The sequence below is a fragment of the Leopardus geoffroyi genome, chromosome E2 (assembly GCF_018350155.1).
Source record: "Leopardus geoffroyi isolate Oge1 chromosome E2, O.geoffroyi_Oge1_pat1.0, whole genome shotgun sequence".
Taxonomy (NCBI): Eukaryota; Metazoa; Chordata; class Mammalia; order Carnivora; family Felidae; genus Leopardus; species Leopardus geoffroyi.
The window spans coordinates 289,489-302,048 of NC_059335.1; the positions used below are offsets into that span (position 1 = coordinate 289,489).

At 46.4% G+C, this 12,560-nt stretch overlaps 1 protein-coding gene across 6 annotated transcripts in view; it reads right to left on the reverse strand.

The window, feature by feature from the left end:
- The window catches only part of ZNF584 (zinc finger protein 584), a 36,269-nt gene extending 26,904 nt beyond the window's left edge, over positions 1-9,365 (reverse strand). For 4 of the 6 annotated variants that reach the window (XR_006702118.1, XR_006702121.1, XR_006702122.1 and 1 more), the window contains exon 1: positions 6,436-7,040. The gene's annotated coding sequence lies outside the window, so the exon portion shown is untranslated. Of the gene's footprint in view, positions 1-6,435; positions 7,041-8,880 lie in introns of those variants that run through there. The other 2 variants (XR_006702120.1, XM_045440358.1) reach the window with 2 other exon arrangements.
- Positions 9,366-12,560: the final 3,195 nt, after the last annotated feature.

Here is a 12,560-nt window from a genome sequence, read left to right on the forward strand (position 1 = left end):
TGTATTCTCTCCAAGAAGGCAGGCACAGGTGGGACTGCCCTCACCACATGGTACATGCCTGTGGTTAGTGGCCACAGACTACTGTCATTGGGTGTATTGTTCTAGCCTAGGCTGGACTCTGAGCCTAGCAGTATGTATTCCCTGCATGATTATCACCTTTCCACTCCATGAGGTCACCTGATTAGAGTACTGTCAAGAGCACTGATGGACCAGGTAGACTTGAAACCAAGGATGCATGAGAGGTCCTGAAGAGGCTCACCCATCGAGATTGCAAGCTGGGGAGTGGGAGTGTCTCTGGGGTTAGACTATTCTTGTGCCTGGAGCCTGAGCTGTACCTCTGGTGTCCAAGTGCCATGGCCACCACCCTTGTGACTTTTCTATCTTCCTGACTTAATGGACAGTCTACCCTCTCATCTGCTTCCCTGACTCCTCTATCCTGGCTGTCCCTCACCTCTCTGTCTTCCATGTCTCACCTCCCCTCTCCCTTCTTTCTGCTGAAAACATTGGCCATCTTCAACATGTCTTGGGCAGATACACATTCTTCAGTAGTTCTAGAAAGCCCATTCCTCATTGAGCCAGGCTTCCCTGTCTTGGGTGTGGGCAGAGGCTCATGCTTACTTGGTCACAACTGGTAGGTGACAGCACTACAATTTGAACCCAAGTGTTCTCGGACTGAAGTTTCCTCTCTTAACTCATCTTTCTTGGGCTTGCATTCACAGCTCATTATGGTTTTTATTTGTGTTACTTCCTGAGGTTGACTTCTTGGACCTCAGTAGTTTTACTTTTCAGATTAAAGGTTTAGTGCTTCTTTAGGGACCACAAGGACAGGTAATGAGATAATGGAGTCTTACTGGGAAGGTGGCAGGGTGATCCTAAATGTAGGACATCTTTTTTTTTTGGGGGGGGGGGGGAGGCAGCACAAGCAGGGGAGAGGGACAAAGGGAGAGAGGGAGAGAGAGAGAATCAGTATGGAGCCCGACATGGGACTCAATCTTGAAACCACAAGTTCATGACCTGAGCCAAAATCAAGAGTCGGACGCTTAACTGACTGAGCCACCCAGGCACCCCTAAATGTAGGACATCTACTTAGGACTGGCTTCCTGAAGGATGGCAAGAGGAGGGTGCAATTTGGGTTGCCACAGCAGGTGGGCACCTGGAAATATCCAGATCACAGTGTAGCATGGGAGGCTGTTAGCAGTTGGGAGATACTTCCTGCCAACCAGTTGTGAAAGGTTGTGGAGTGTGACTGAAGGTGGGAGTGTCCACACAGCCATACAGAGACTAAGCAGTGATTCTGAGGTTCCATTGCTGGCATTCAAATGTTGGTATTCTCACCCACCATGGGCTGATTGTAATTTCCCCATTTTATTTTATTTATTTATTTTTTAATGTTTATTTATTTTTGAGACAGAGAGAGACAGAGCATGAACGGGGGAGGGTCAGAGAGAGAGGGAGACACAGAATCCGGAGCAGGCTCCAGGCTCCGAGCTGTCAGCACAGAGCCCGACGCAGGGCTCGAACTCACAGACCGTGAGATCATGACCTGAGCCGAAGTCGGAAGCTCAACCGACTGAGCCACCCAGGCGCCCCTAATTTCCCCATTTTATACATAAGGAAATGGACACAGAGTGGTGAGGCATTGTACCCACAGTCACATGGGAGCCCAGGTACAAACTCAGCTCAGCCTGACTCCCTAAGTTCTGACCCCCTTGCCTCTGTGTGCCATTTGGCATCTAGCAGGACATGGTGGTTACATATGATGCAAGTTTGAAGTGTGTGGATTTGAAAGTATAAGATACAGAATCACATTTTATACATTGAATTCGAAACAGTGTAGACCCTTCTCTCTGTGTAGTCTAGGGGGAATTATTCTTGCATGTCTCCAGTTGGGAATGATGTAGCATGTAAGAATACATCTCTTGGGCAAGAGTCCTGCCTGTATTTTGTGATGTGCTCCCTTATCAAAGTACAAACATTCCATATAAGTCTTCCTGCTAGGTTGAGGGGTCAGTGTACTTTATGGATTGACAGATGAGACCAGTGACCCTGTGGAGAAGTGGCTCTGACCCCCTACTCTACCTCCCATATAAAGCCCAGCAGTGTCTGTGAGGGTCTGACAGCAATATTAATCCCAGCGAGCTTCCTCATGTACGCCACAAGGACTGTTTGCCTGGCCCTTTTGTAAGCACAGTAGTATGTAAGTATGTTTACCTTACACTAGCCATTCTAATAGGTATGTACTCTTATTTCATAGTGCTTTTTTGTGTGTGTTTCCACACTCAATTGGACATATACATTCAAGGAATTTTTTAAATACTTTTTATTTTGAAGTACTTTGAAAGATGTTGCAAAACCGATCCCAAGTACCCTTCGTCCAGCTTCCCTCAATGTACGTAACCATAGTACATTGTCAAAGCCAGGAAAATAGTATTAATACAGTACTTTTAACTCAACCACAGACCTTATTCAGATGAGAGCAATTTTCACATATACTTTTTATGTAGTTCTACGAAATATTATCATATGTTTAAATTTGTATTACTACCACCACCACCATCCACTACAGAGCTGTTCCATTTCACAAGGGAGCTCTTCTAACTAACCCTTAGGTCACACCTTCTCCCAATCCTGACGACCATTGATCTGTCCCCCATCACTATATTTGTGCCACATCACGAATGTCATGTAAATGGAATCCTAGAGTATGGATGGGATATACTTTGGGCTTTCACCATTCATCATAATGCACTTGAGATCCATCCAAGTTGTGTGTGTCAGTAGCTTGTTCCTTTTTAATTGCTGAATAGTGTGGCTATACCACAGTTTGTTTAGCTGTTGACCTATTGAGGGACATCTGGGCTGTCTGCATTATTATTATTATTATTATTATTATTATTATTATTACAAATAACACTGCCACTAACATTTGTATTCGGTTCTCTCTGAACATGTTTTCATTTTTGTGTGGACATGAGTTGTCATTGTTTGTGTCAGGGAGGTGATAAACCCAAGAATGCAATTGTAGAGTTGTACAGTAAGTGTATACTAAACTGCCAAATTGTTTCCAGAGTAGCTGTACTATTTTACGTTCCCACCAGTAATTGCTATTGAACATCTTTCCATGCATGTATTTGCACATATGGATATATATGGATATATGGATATGGATAATATATGGATATATGGATAATATATCTTCTTTAGTGAAATATCTTAAATTTTTGCCCGTTTTCTAACTGGAATTTTTTTAAGTCAACTTGATTAATGTGTAGCTTATGTACAACAAAATGCACTCCTTTCAAGTGCAAAATTTGATGAGGTTGGACAAATAAATACGCCCATGTGTTGAATTTGAGATACTCACTGGAGCCATTTCCTTAAGCCAATATAGCTGTGTCCCACTCACCTCCATTGTGTTGCTAATGGAAAGTATATTTCTGTTTGTTATAGGCCAAACAGTACAACTAATATAGATATAGATATAGATATATAGTTGTGTATAGTTGTGTATATATATATACATATATATATATATGGTTTTATATAGTTACTTTTACAATAAGTTAAGAAATATGCATTTCTACTTATATTTACATAATTACTGGTGCTTTTTTGTTTTCTCATGTGGATTCAGATCATTGTCTGGGGTCACATACTTTCAGCTTTAGTACTTACTGGGTTGGTTGACATGGACAAGGAGATAACCCCAAGCCCCTGCTCATCAGGAGCAGGGAAGAGAGAGTGAAAACATCCAAGTCACCAGCTGGGACTCTGTCTACTCTTTAACAAGCGCATGATGTGTTCTGATTGTCCAAGAATGTTTAGAAGTATACTGGCTGATTATAAATACAATCATGTTTGGTGCCAACATTTTTTAATGGAGATACCCTAATCATTTCCAGTAGTGCCTGTTGTTAGGCAGTTTCACCTCCAAACAGTGCAGCTCTTAAGTTCATTGTATGAGTCTCCTTGGGCCTGTCATTGGGAGAACTGTTTTAAATTTGAGTAGACAACGCTTCACACTGGTCAGCTGTGTTCCAAGTAGGCTACTATGAACTACAAGTGAAAATCACATGATTTTCCCTTTGTCTCTAGTCTGGCTCATTTTTCCTTTGTAATGTTTATTCTTTTTTGAGAGAGCGTGAGCAGGGGAGGGGTACAGATAATCCAAAGAGGGCTGTGCTGACAGCAGTGAGCCTGATGCAGGGCTTGAACTCACGAACCGTGAGATCATGACCTGAGCTGAAGTCGGACACTCGAGTGACTGAGCCACCCAGGCGTCCCTGGCTCATTTTTAACATTTCTGATGTTTTCCAGTATTACTCTAGTTTTTATTAATATGCATTATTTTTAGAGCAGTTTTACGTTTATGGAAAATTGAGGTGATAGTACAGACTTCCCATATTCCTGGTATCCCTGCACAGTTTCCCCGACTGTTAACATCTTTAGTGTGGTATGTTTGTTATAATTGAGGAACCCATGTTGACACGTTATTAACTAAAGTCTACAGTTTACATTAGAGTTTATCCTTTGTGTTGTACATAATATGGGTCTTGACTCTTGACAAGTACATAATGTCACATGTGTCAGTCATTCCGGTACCATACAGAATAGTTGTGCTGCATGAAAAATCCCCTGTGATCCATCTGTTCCTCCCTCCCTCCCTCCCTCCTCCAAGTCCCTGTCAACCACTACTTTACTGTCTCTATCTTTTGCCTTTCCCAGAATGCCATAAAGTTGGAATTATGCAGTGTGCCTTTTTCAGACTGTTTCACTTAGCAATATGCATTTAAGATTCCTCCATGTCTTAAGCTTGATAAAACCTGATAGCTCAGTTTTTGGTTTTTTTTTTATTGCTGAATAATATCCCATTGTATGGGTGCACCATAGTTTCTTTATCCATTTACCTATTGGAAGACATCTGAGTTGATTTCAGTTCTGAGAAATTACAAATAAACTTGCTATAAACCATGTGCCTGTTTTTCTGTGGACTTAAGTTTTCAGCACATTTGGGTATATACCTAGGAGGGTGATTGCTTGGACCATATGCTAGGACTTTGCAATAAACTATCAAACTCTACCAAAGTGACTGTACCATTGAATGAGAGTTCTGGTTCCTCCTGCTGTCAGTATTTTGGATTTTAGCCATTCTAATACATATGTAATGCTATTTTAATTTGCAATTCCCTAATGGCATACGATGTTTAGCATCTTTTCTTTTTTTATTTTCTTTTTTTAATTTGAGAGCACAAGTGAGTGAGGGGGCAGAGAGAGAGAGAAAGAATCCTAGGAGGTGCAGACAGACAGAGACAGAGGGAAGCAAAGCTCACCATTAGAGGCACACAAGCTCAACTGATGTGGGAACTGAACTCAGAAATCATGAGATCATGACCTCAGCTGAAGTCAGATGCGTAACGACTGAGCGACCCAGGTGCCCAAGCATATTTTCTTGTGCTTATTGGCTGTCTGTGGAGGTGTCCCAATCTTTTGCCCTTTTTAAAAAGCATGGTGGGCAGAATTCTAAGCCCCCAAGATGTTTCTGTTGTAATTCATGAGACTGAATGGATTTTTTCTCCAGAACCTCCAGAGAAGAACTCAGCCTAGCCAGCACCTTCATCCTAGTAGGAGCAGAAAACTTAGCCATGTTGTGCTAGAACTCTGACCTCAGAACTGTGAACTAATACATGGATGTTTTGGTAATTGTGATTTCTTACACAGCAATAGAAAACTATTACACAAGGTTGAACCTTTGGCAGTGGCTCCCTCGCAAAGACTTCTCTTTGGGATGAGGCCGAACAAGGTGATAGCCACGGCTAAAGGCTCTCCCACTTTCATTGTACTTCTAAGGCCCTCAGTGTGAACTTTCTGGTGTGGAATACGGTTGGAGCTGCAGCTGAAGGCTTTCCCACGCTGGTTGGGCTAAAGAGGATATTCTGTGGTAGGAAAACTTACATGTAGAACAAATTTGGGGCTTTGGGGTAAAGGTTTTCTACATTCGTTGCATTTACAAGTCATTTTGGGGTGATAAATTTCTCGGTACTGAATGAGGTTGGAGCTACATCTGAAGGCTTTCCTGTAATTTCTGCTATTAAAAAAGTTTAGAGATGCAACTAAGCTCTCACGCATGTGCTGCAGATAGGTCAACAAGCTGGAGACAGGCTGAGATTGGTGGGATCAGTTGGATACCTGTGAAAGAGCTGGCCCCCCCAAACTCTACCCTATGAAGCCTTCAGGTAATACCTATTGGGGCTACTCAGGGGGCTGCTCAAAGAAATGCAGGGAGAGTACACCTGGCCCAGTCACAGCACCCACAACACCCACCATAGGGAACCTGGGAAAGAAGCAGCCCTCTGGTCCAGCTTTGGGACAGACAGAACTTCCCATGGGAAAAGGCAGAGGGTGATCATATACTTCAGGAGGGTGTAAGGGACTTACCCAGTGAGCCGACGAGCTCAAAGTTCAACATCACATCATGGTGATTACATGGGGTTACATTAAGGAGCCTCCACTTCAGGGAGAAATACAGGGCCACATCCTCACATGTCACCATACCCTGCAGTGGTGGGTTCAGCTGATCCTAGGGGTTGATGACTAGGCAGAAAAAACAACCAAAATATGGACAAAGGGACACACCCAGCCAGGCCTTTGACATGGAAGGGTAATATATCTCTCACTGACATCCTATTTCCCCAGAGGCCCAAACCACCACCCCCAAACACATCCTGATGCTCCCCCTTTCCCCAGAACTCTACCTCAGAGAGAATACCAAGGTCACAACACCATTGATGCTGTTCTCCTCGTGTTACTATTGGACTCTGTATCCAGCCCACAGCAACAACAGGATGGATGCCATCTATGTTCTGGTCCAGCCACACGGGCCTCACCCTTTCTCCTCCCAGCCCATTCCCTCTGTGTCCTTCAGATCACACCTCTCAGATGCAACCAAACCTACACACGCCATTCTCCCTTAGGTCAAGATACTTGCTCCCAAGGCCCTTCAGTCTGCCCTCCCCCCATCAGGAACATAACATACTTGGCATGCTCATAATTTTTTTTTTTATTTTTTTTTTCAACGTTTATTTATTTTGGGGACAGAGAGAGACAGAGCATGAACGGGGGAGGGGCAGAGAGAGAGGGAGACACAGAATCGGAAACAGGCTCCAGGCTCTGAGCCATCAGCCCAGAGCCTGACGCGGGGCTCAAACTCCCGGACCGCGAGATCGTGACCTGGCTGAAGTCGGACGCTTAACCGACTGCGCCACCCAGGCGCCCCGACATGCTCATAATTCCACACCCCTAGCACAACCTCACCAGCTCCCCCCCTGGCAACTCCCTGGCCTCCCCACAGGCCACTCTCCATGTGGCGTCCTGAGAGTCTGTGGCATAGCAACCACAATCCTATCCTGCCTCAGGCCTGTCTGCGCCTGCACCTCCAATGGCCCACTGCCACAGGAATCCCCCACCCCTGCATTAAAGACTCCCCACCAGGCCCCACTCCTAGCTTCAATATTCAGCCACTCAAAAGTACAACTGGATCTCTGAGATCCCGGACTTCCTTCAACTCTGCCTTTGCACAAGCTGTCCTATCACTTGCCGTGACCCTCCTCTCCCCTCCTAAGGCACATTCAGAGTCCAGCCCGCCGGGCCTGGGACCCTGTCTCTCAGGTGACCCCCATCTGCCACTGAGTGCCTCTGCAACTCTGAATGAAAAGCCTCAGGCCCCAAAGGGGGCAGACATAAAAGCCTAGAGATCCCACAGAATCAGCCCAGTCCTGGGCCCACTGACCACCAACATCCATCACTGTCATGCCACAGGCTCCACCCCAGGTCCACTTGTCTCTCCGGTGCCTTGGCCCCCTGCCACTCCCCCTCTTTATTCCCCTGCTAACATTGGCCCAGCCTTCACAGTGACTTAATGACACCTACCATCACCTTCCAACTGCATAGTCAGGACATCTGGTCCTTGGTTCTCAGCCTCCCCTTCTCCAACCTGTAGGGGTATTCTTTACCATCCTTCACCCATCCCACATTGTTCCTAGTTCCACTCTCTAGCCCCACCCTTTGGATGTTCCCAACCCCGACCCTGCAGAATTCCAGAGTTGCGTATCCGGGAGCCTACACAGCGCCCCCATTCAAGAGTACTTGGATACATCATGCTTAAAATCTCCAAAACCACACTCCAGATCTTGTCCCTGGAAACTGCTCTAGACATCAACTTCCACATCTGTTGATATATCTTCCATCCATCAAACCACTGAGTCCAAACACCTAGGCTAACCCTTGACAGCTCAGTGTCTTTCACTGCCTCCCATCAGGCAGCTGGGCTGGTCCTACTCAAATAACAGATCCAGAGTACAAGCATATCTGCCATCTCCATGGCCACCACCCTGGTGCAGCCACCTGTCACCAGCAGCCTCTTCACGGGCCTTCTTCAAGTACCGTCTGTTCTCCCCTCTAGCCAGAGAGAGCCTCCCAACGCCTGAGTCGGATCATCTTCCTCCTCTGCTCTAAATCTCCCACGGCGCCCAGCATCCTCAGAACAGAGGTCTAGAGCCATTCTCCGCCTGACTCCTGCCCCTGCTCACTGTTCTCAGAAGACCTAAGTGGGGTTGTGGTTCTCTGAACATTCCCAGCTCATCCTCACTGCCAAGGATTTGCTGGTCTCTGTGTCTTTAACACTTTCTATATCGCATCCTACTGACTGACAGAAATGGGAACTCTCCTGCATAACCGCTGAATTATGCGCCAGATGGGACTCCCAAAGCCCAAGTAATTAAGGGCAGAGAGGCAAATGCGGCGAGGAGGAAAAGTCTCAGGAGACCAACATCCCAGATATCGGGGTCTGAGTTAGCGAGGGCCAAGGGAGCACCCTCAACTCACCTGCGCCGGTCTGTCATCACCGCCAACGCCTCGGGGCCCTGGGGGCGGAGCCGCACACTGAAAGGCGGATATCCCGGTGGGTCCCGCGGGTCGGCAGACCCGACCCCAGCCCTGCCAAAGGATGGATGACCTCAGGCTGACCGTGGCAGTCTGCGCCTCAATCCTCACCCCTTCCTGCGTAAAATGCCTACAGGGCCCTGGGGGCCGCTAGCCGGGGCAGCGGGGACGAGGACAGGGTGAGGAGGCTCGGGAGAGCGCGCGGCCTGGGCGGACATCTCCGTGACAGGCAGCCCATCACATAGTCGGGACAACGAGTCTCAGGGAGACGGAGCCAATACTGGAGGCTCACGGCTCGGCAAAGATACGACAACGGACGCTGCCCTCACCCAGCCTGTGGAGCACCCACAGTACTCACCCAGCCGGGAGCGCAGAGCCCCGCCGCGCGAACTGCGCAGAAGACACTGCGACGACTTCTCGGCCCTGACCAATGAAGACCCAGGAGAGGGCATTTCGGGGAGGGCTTCTGGGGCGGGACTTCCGCCGCCTGCCTCCGACGGTTGTTTGTCTAGAGTTCCACTTCCGACAGCCTCTGGCTTAGGCATCGGGGAGCCTCGCTGGGACGGCGTCCGTAAGGCTCCCTGAAAGGGCGGAATCAGGAACAGGGACAGCACGAGAATGTAGGGGTGGGGGTGGGGGGTGTCCCACCACGCCGTGAACGCGCCTTTACCGCGACGAATGTCCCGCCTCCTCGATCCCCGGCGTCCCCAGCCATAGTGGGACCGCCCGGGGGCTGTGCAGCCGCTCAGAGAGGGGGCGTCCTCCGCGGCCACAGCAGAAGCCGGCACGTGCCCGCGGCCGCCCCCGAGTCGTTCCCGGTGGCGTGGAGCAGCTAAGGACTAATGCCTGGGGAACCTCTGCAAGAGGAAAAGGAGGTGTGGGGAGGAAGACTGACAGTTGGACGTAGGCAGAGATGCAGATGGTGCAGCGCCCGGGCCTTCCTACTGCTCAGTATGTGCCCTTATCGGGCAGCTAAGGCCTCAACAATCCCTATGCAGAACATCCCGAGAGTGGACGCGGAAAACTCGCCCTCTCAGTGCGTGGCTTATGGAAAGTCCTTGGAGAAGAAGCAACTCTCTTTTACTACTGAAGAGATCACGGAGCAAAATCTTGTGTGCATAAGGAGTTTCGGAGGGCCTTGGTCATATCTCCCACCGCTGAAGTCTACTGGAGCAAGTTCATATCAGAGAATTTTACATGCGCAACCATTGGGGAAAGACTTAAGTAAAAAATGCCCCACATATGTTTTCTTCTTTGGGCTCAGAAAACTCTCACCTTATGAGTAGAGCCAATGTGGAAAAATATAATTCTGTATTTTCTAGAATTTGTATAAATGGAATCTTACAGGAGCGCCTGGCTGGCTTAGTGGGTAGAGCAGGTAACTCGATATACGGGTTGTGACTTCCAGTCCCACTGGATCTTGGGTGTAGAGATCACTTAAAAATAAAATCTTGAAAAAAAATAATACATGGAATCTTAAAGATCATTCTTTCCTAGCTTTCACTTACCTTCATACTTTTAAGACTTTTTCCTCCATGGTGTTGCATATATGTCATTACTTTTTTGCTTTTTTTTTTTTTTTTTTCCTTTTGAGTAGGCTCCATGCCCAGTGCAGAGCCTAACATGGGGCTTGAACTCAGGACCATGAGATCAAGACCTGAGCTGATATCAAGAGTCCGGTTTAGGGGCACCTTGGTGGCTCAGTTGGTTAAGCGTCCCGCTCGGTTTCCGCTCAGGTCATGATTTCACGATTCCTCAGTTCGAGCCCTGTGTCGGGCTCGGCACTGGCAGCTTGGACCCTGCTTGGGATTTTCTCTTTCCTTCTCTCTCTGCCCCTCCTCCGCTCACGCTGTCTCTGTCAAAAAAAAAAAAAAAAAAGTCCAGTTTAACCAGCTGAGCCACCCAGGCGCCCCTAAGTTTTTGCTTCTGATTGGTTAATGGGATTCCATTTTATGGATGTACCACATTGTATTTACTCATCCTAGTAATGGATATTGGAGTTGCTTCCATTTTAAAAAAAAGTATAAAATTGCTATGAATATTTGTATACTGGTCTGTGAATATAGTTTTCATTTCACTTGAGTACCTATGAGTGGGACACAATATTTAAACATGGATACGACTGTTTTTAAATCCCTAAGTTTTTATTTTTCACTCGTCCCACTGGTAGTTATTTAGGAATGTTGATTGTTTAATGTTTAAAGATGCTAATTGTTTGATAAATCTATTAGTTACTAAATTGGCCATGAAATATGAATAGTAAAGTCTTCCTCTGCGTACAAGGCAGTCCTATAACCCCAAGTTCACATCCTCACTCCAAGCATAATTATACTGGGGCAGGGGTCACCTTGGTCAAGTAGATGAACCTCTGTGAGCCCTGGTGTCCTCATCTGTAACACAGATACAATAGTAATCACTGCACATGCTGAGTTCTGCTGGGCACTGTCTTTTATCTATGTATCTAGTCTTCTATCTATATAACTTTGAGCCTTTCAAACACCAGGGAAGCTTGTGCTATTTTCACCTCTGTTTTGGCATGAAGGAAACTGAGACACAAAAAGATCACATTATTTGTCTAAGGGCACAGAGTGTCCAGCTCTGGAGTCTTTTATCATTAGCCTCTTCACCATCTCTAGGACTTACCTGTGGGGCTATTTGAGCTTTAAAAAAAAAAAAAAAAAAAAGCATGACAGGCAAACCATGGTGCTTGGAATTTACTAAACTCTCAATGAGTGTTATTACATTACTGTCATAGTTATTAATATTGTTATTTTTTTAAGTTTATTTATTTTGAGAGAGAGTGTGGGTGAGCAGTGGAGGGGCAGAGAGAGAATCCCAAGCAGGTTTCCCACTGTCAGCACAGAGCCTGATGGAGGGCTCAAACTCACAAATCATGATATCATGACCTGAGCTGAAATCAAGAGTTGGACACTTAACCGACTGAGCAACTCAGACATTCCTATTATTGTTATTATTGAAGGATGGGAGCTGGGAAAGTTTTGCACTGAACTAGAACCTTCTCCCACATCCCTACATACATATGGTTCCTATCCAAGGATTGCCCCGTGGTGCTCAGCTAGGTGTAAAATTATCTTCAAGACTGGATTACATGTGTCACAGAGGTGGACCTTCTGGGTAGAAGGACCAACCTTGAAGATTTGTGACTCTTCTTTTATAAAAACACTCTGCTTGAAATTTGCCTCCTCATCCTCCACTCAATGCCAACAAGCTGACAGTGAAGAAATGCTGACAAAGTCCATGGTGACTTTGGTTGAATGGGGCAGTTCCTTCATAAATGTGTTTCTAACACTAAGAATAACTCCATTGAGGAGGTTCAAATCAGGTTAAGAGGCTGATGTGCAAGACCAGAGAATGTAGGAGGTCTCACGAGGGACAAGGATACAAGAATGAAGTACAGAACATGGAGAAAAGGCAGATTCTCCAATACACACCTCTGTAAATGGTTTTCAGCAGAGCCCTGTTAGAAATTTGTAAATGTTGTGCGGAAGGGTGTGTTCAAGCACAGGAAAATCCAGTTGAAACTGAGTATCCAGTATTCAAGAACAGTTTAAGGATATGAACATATCTCATAATATGCTAAGTGAAGACCAAAACTGGAAAAC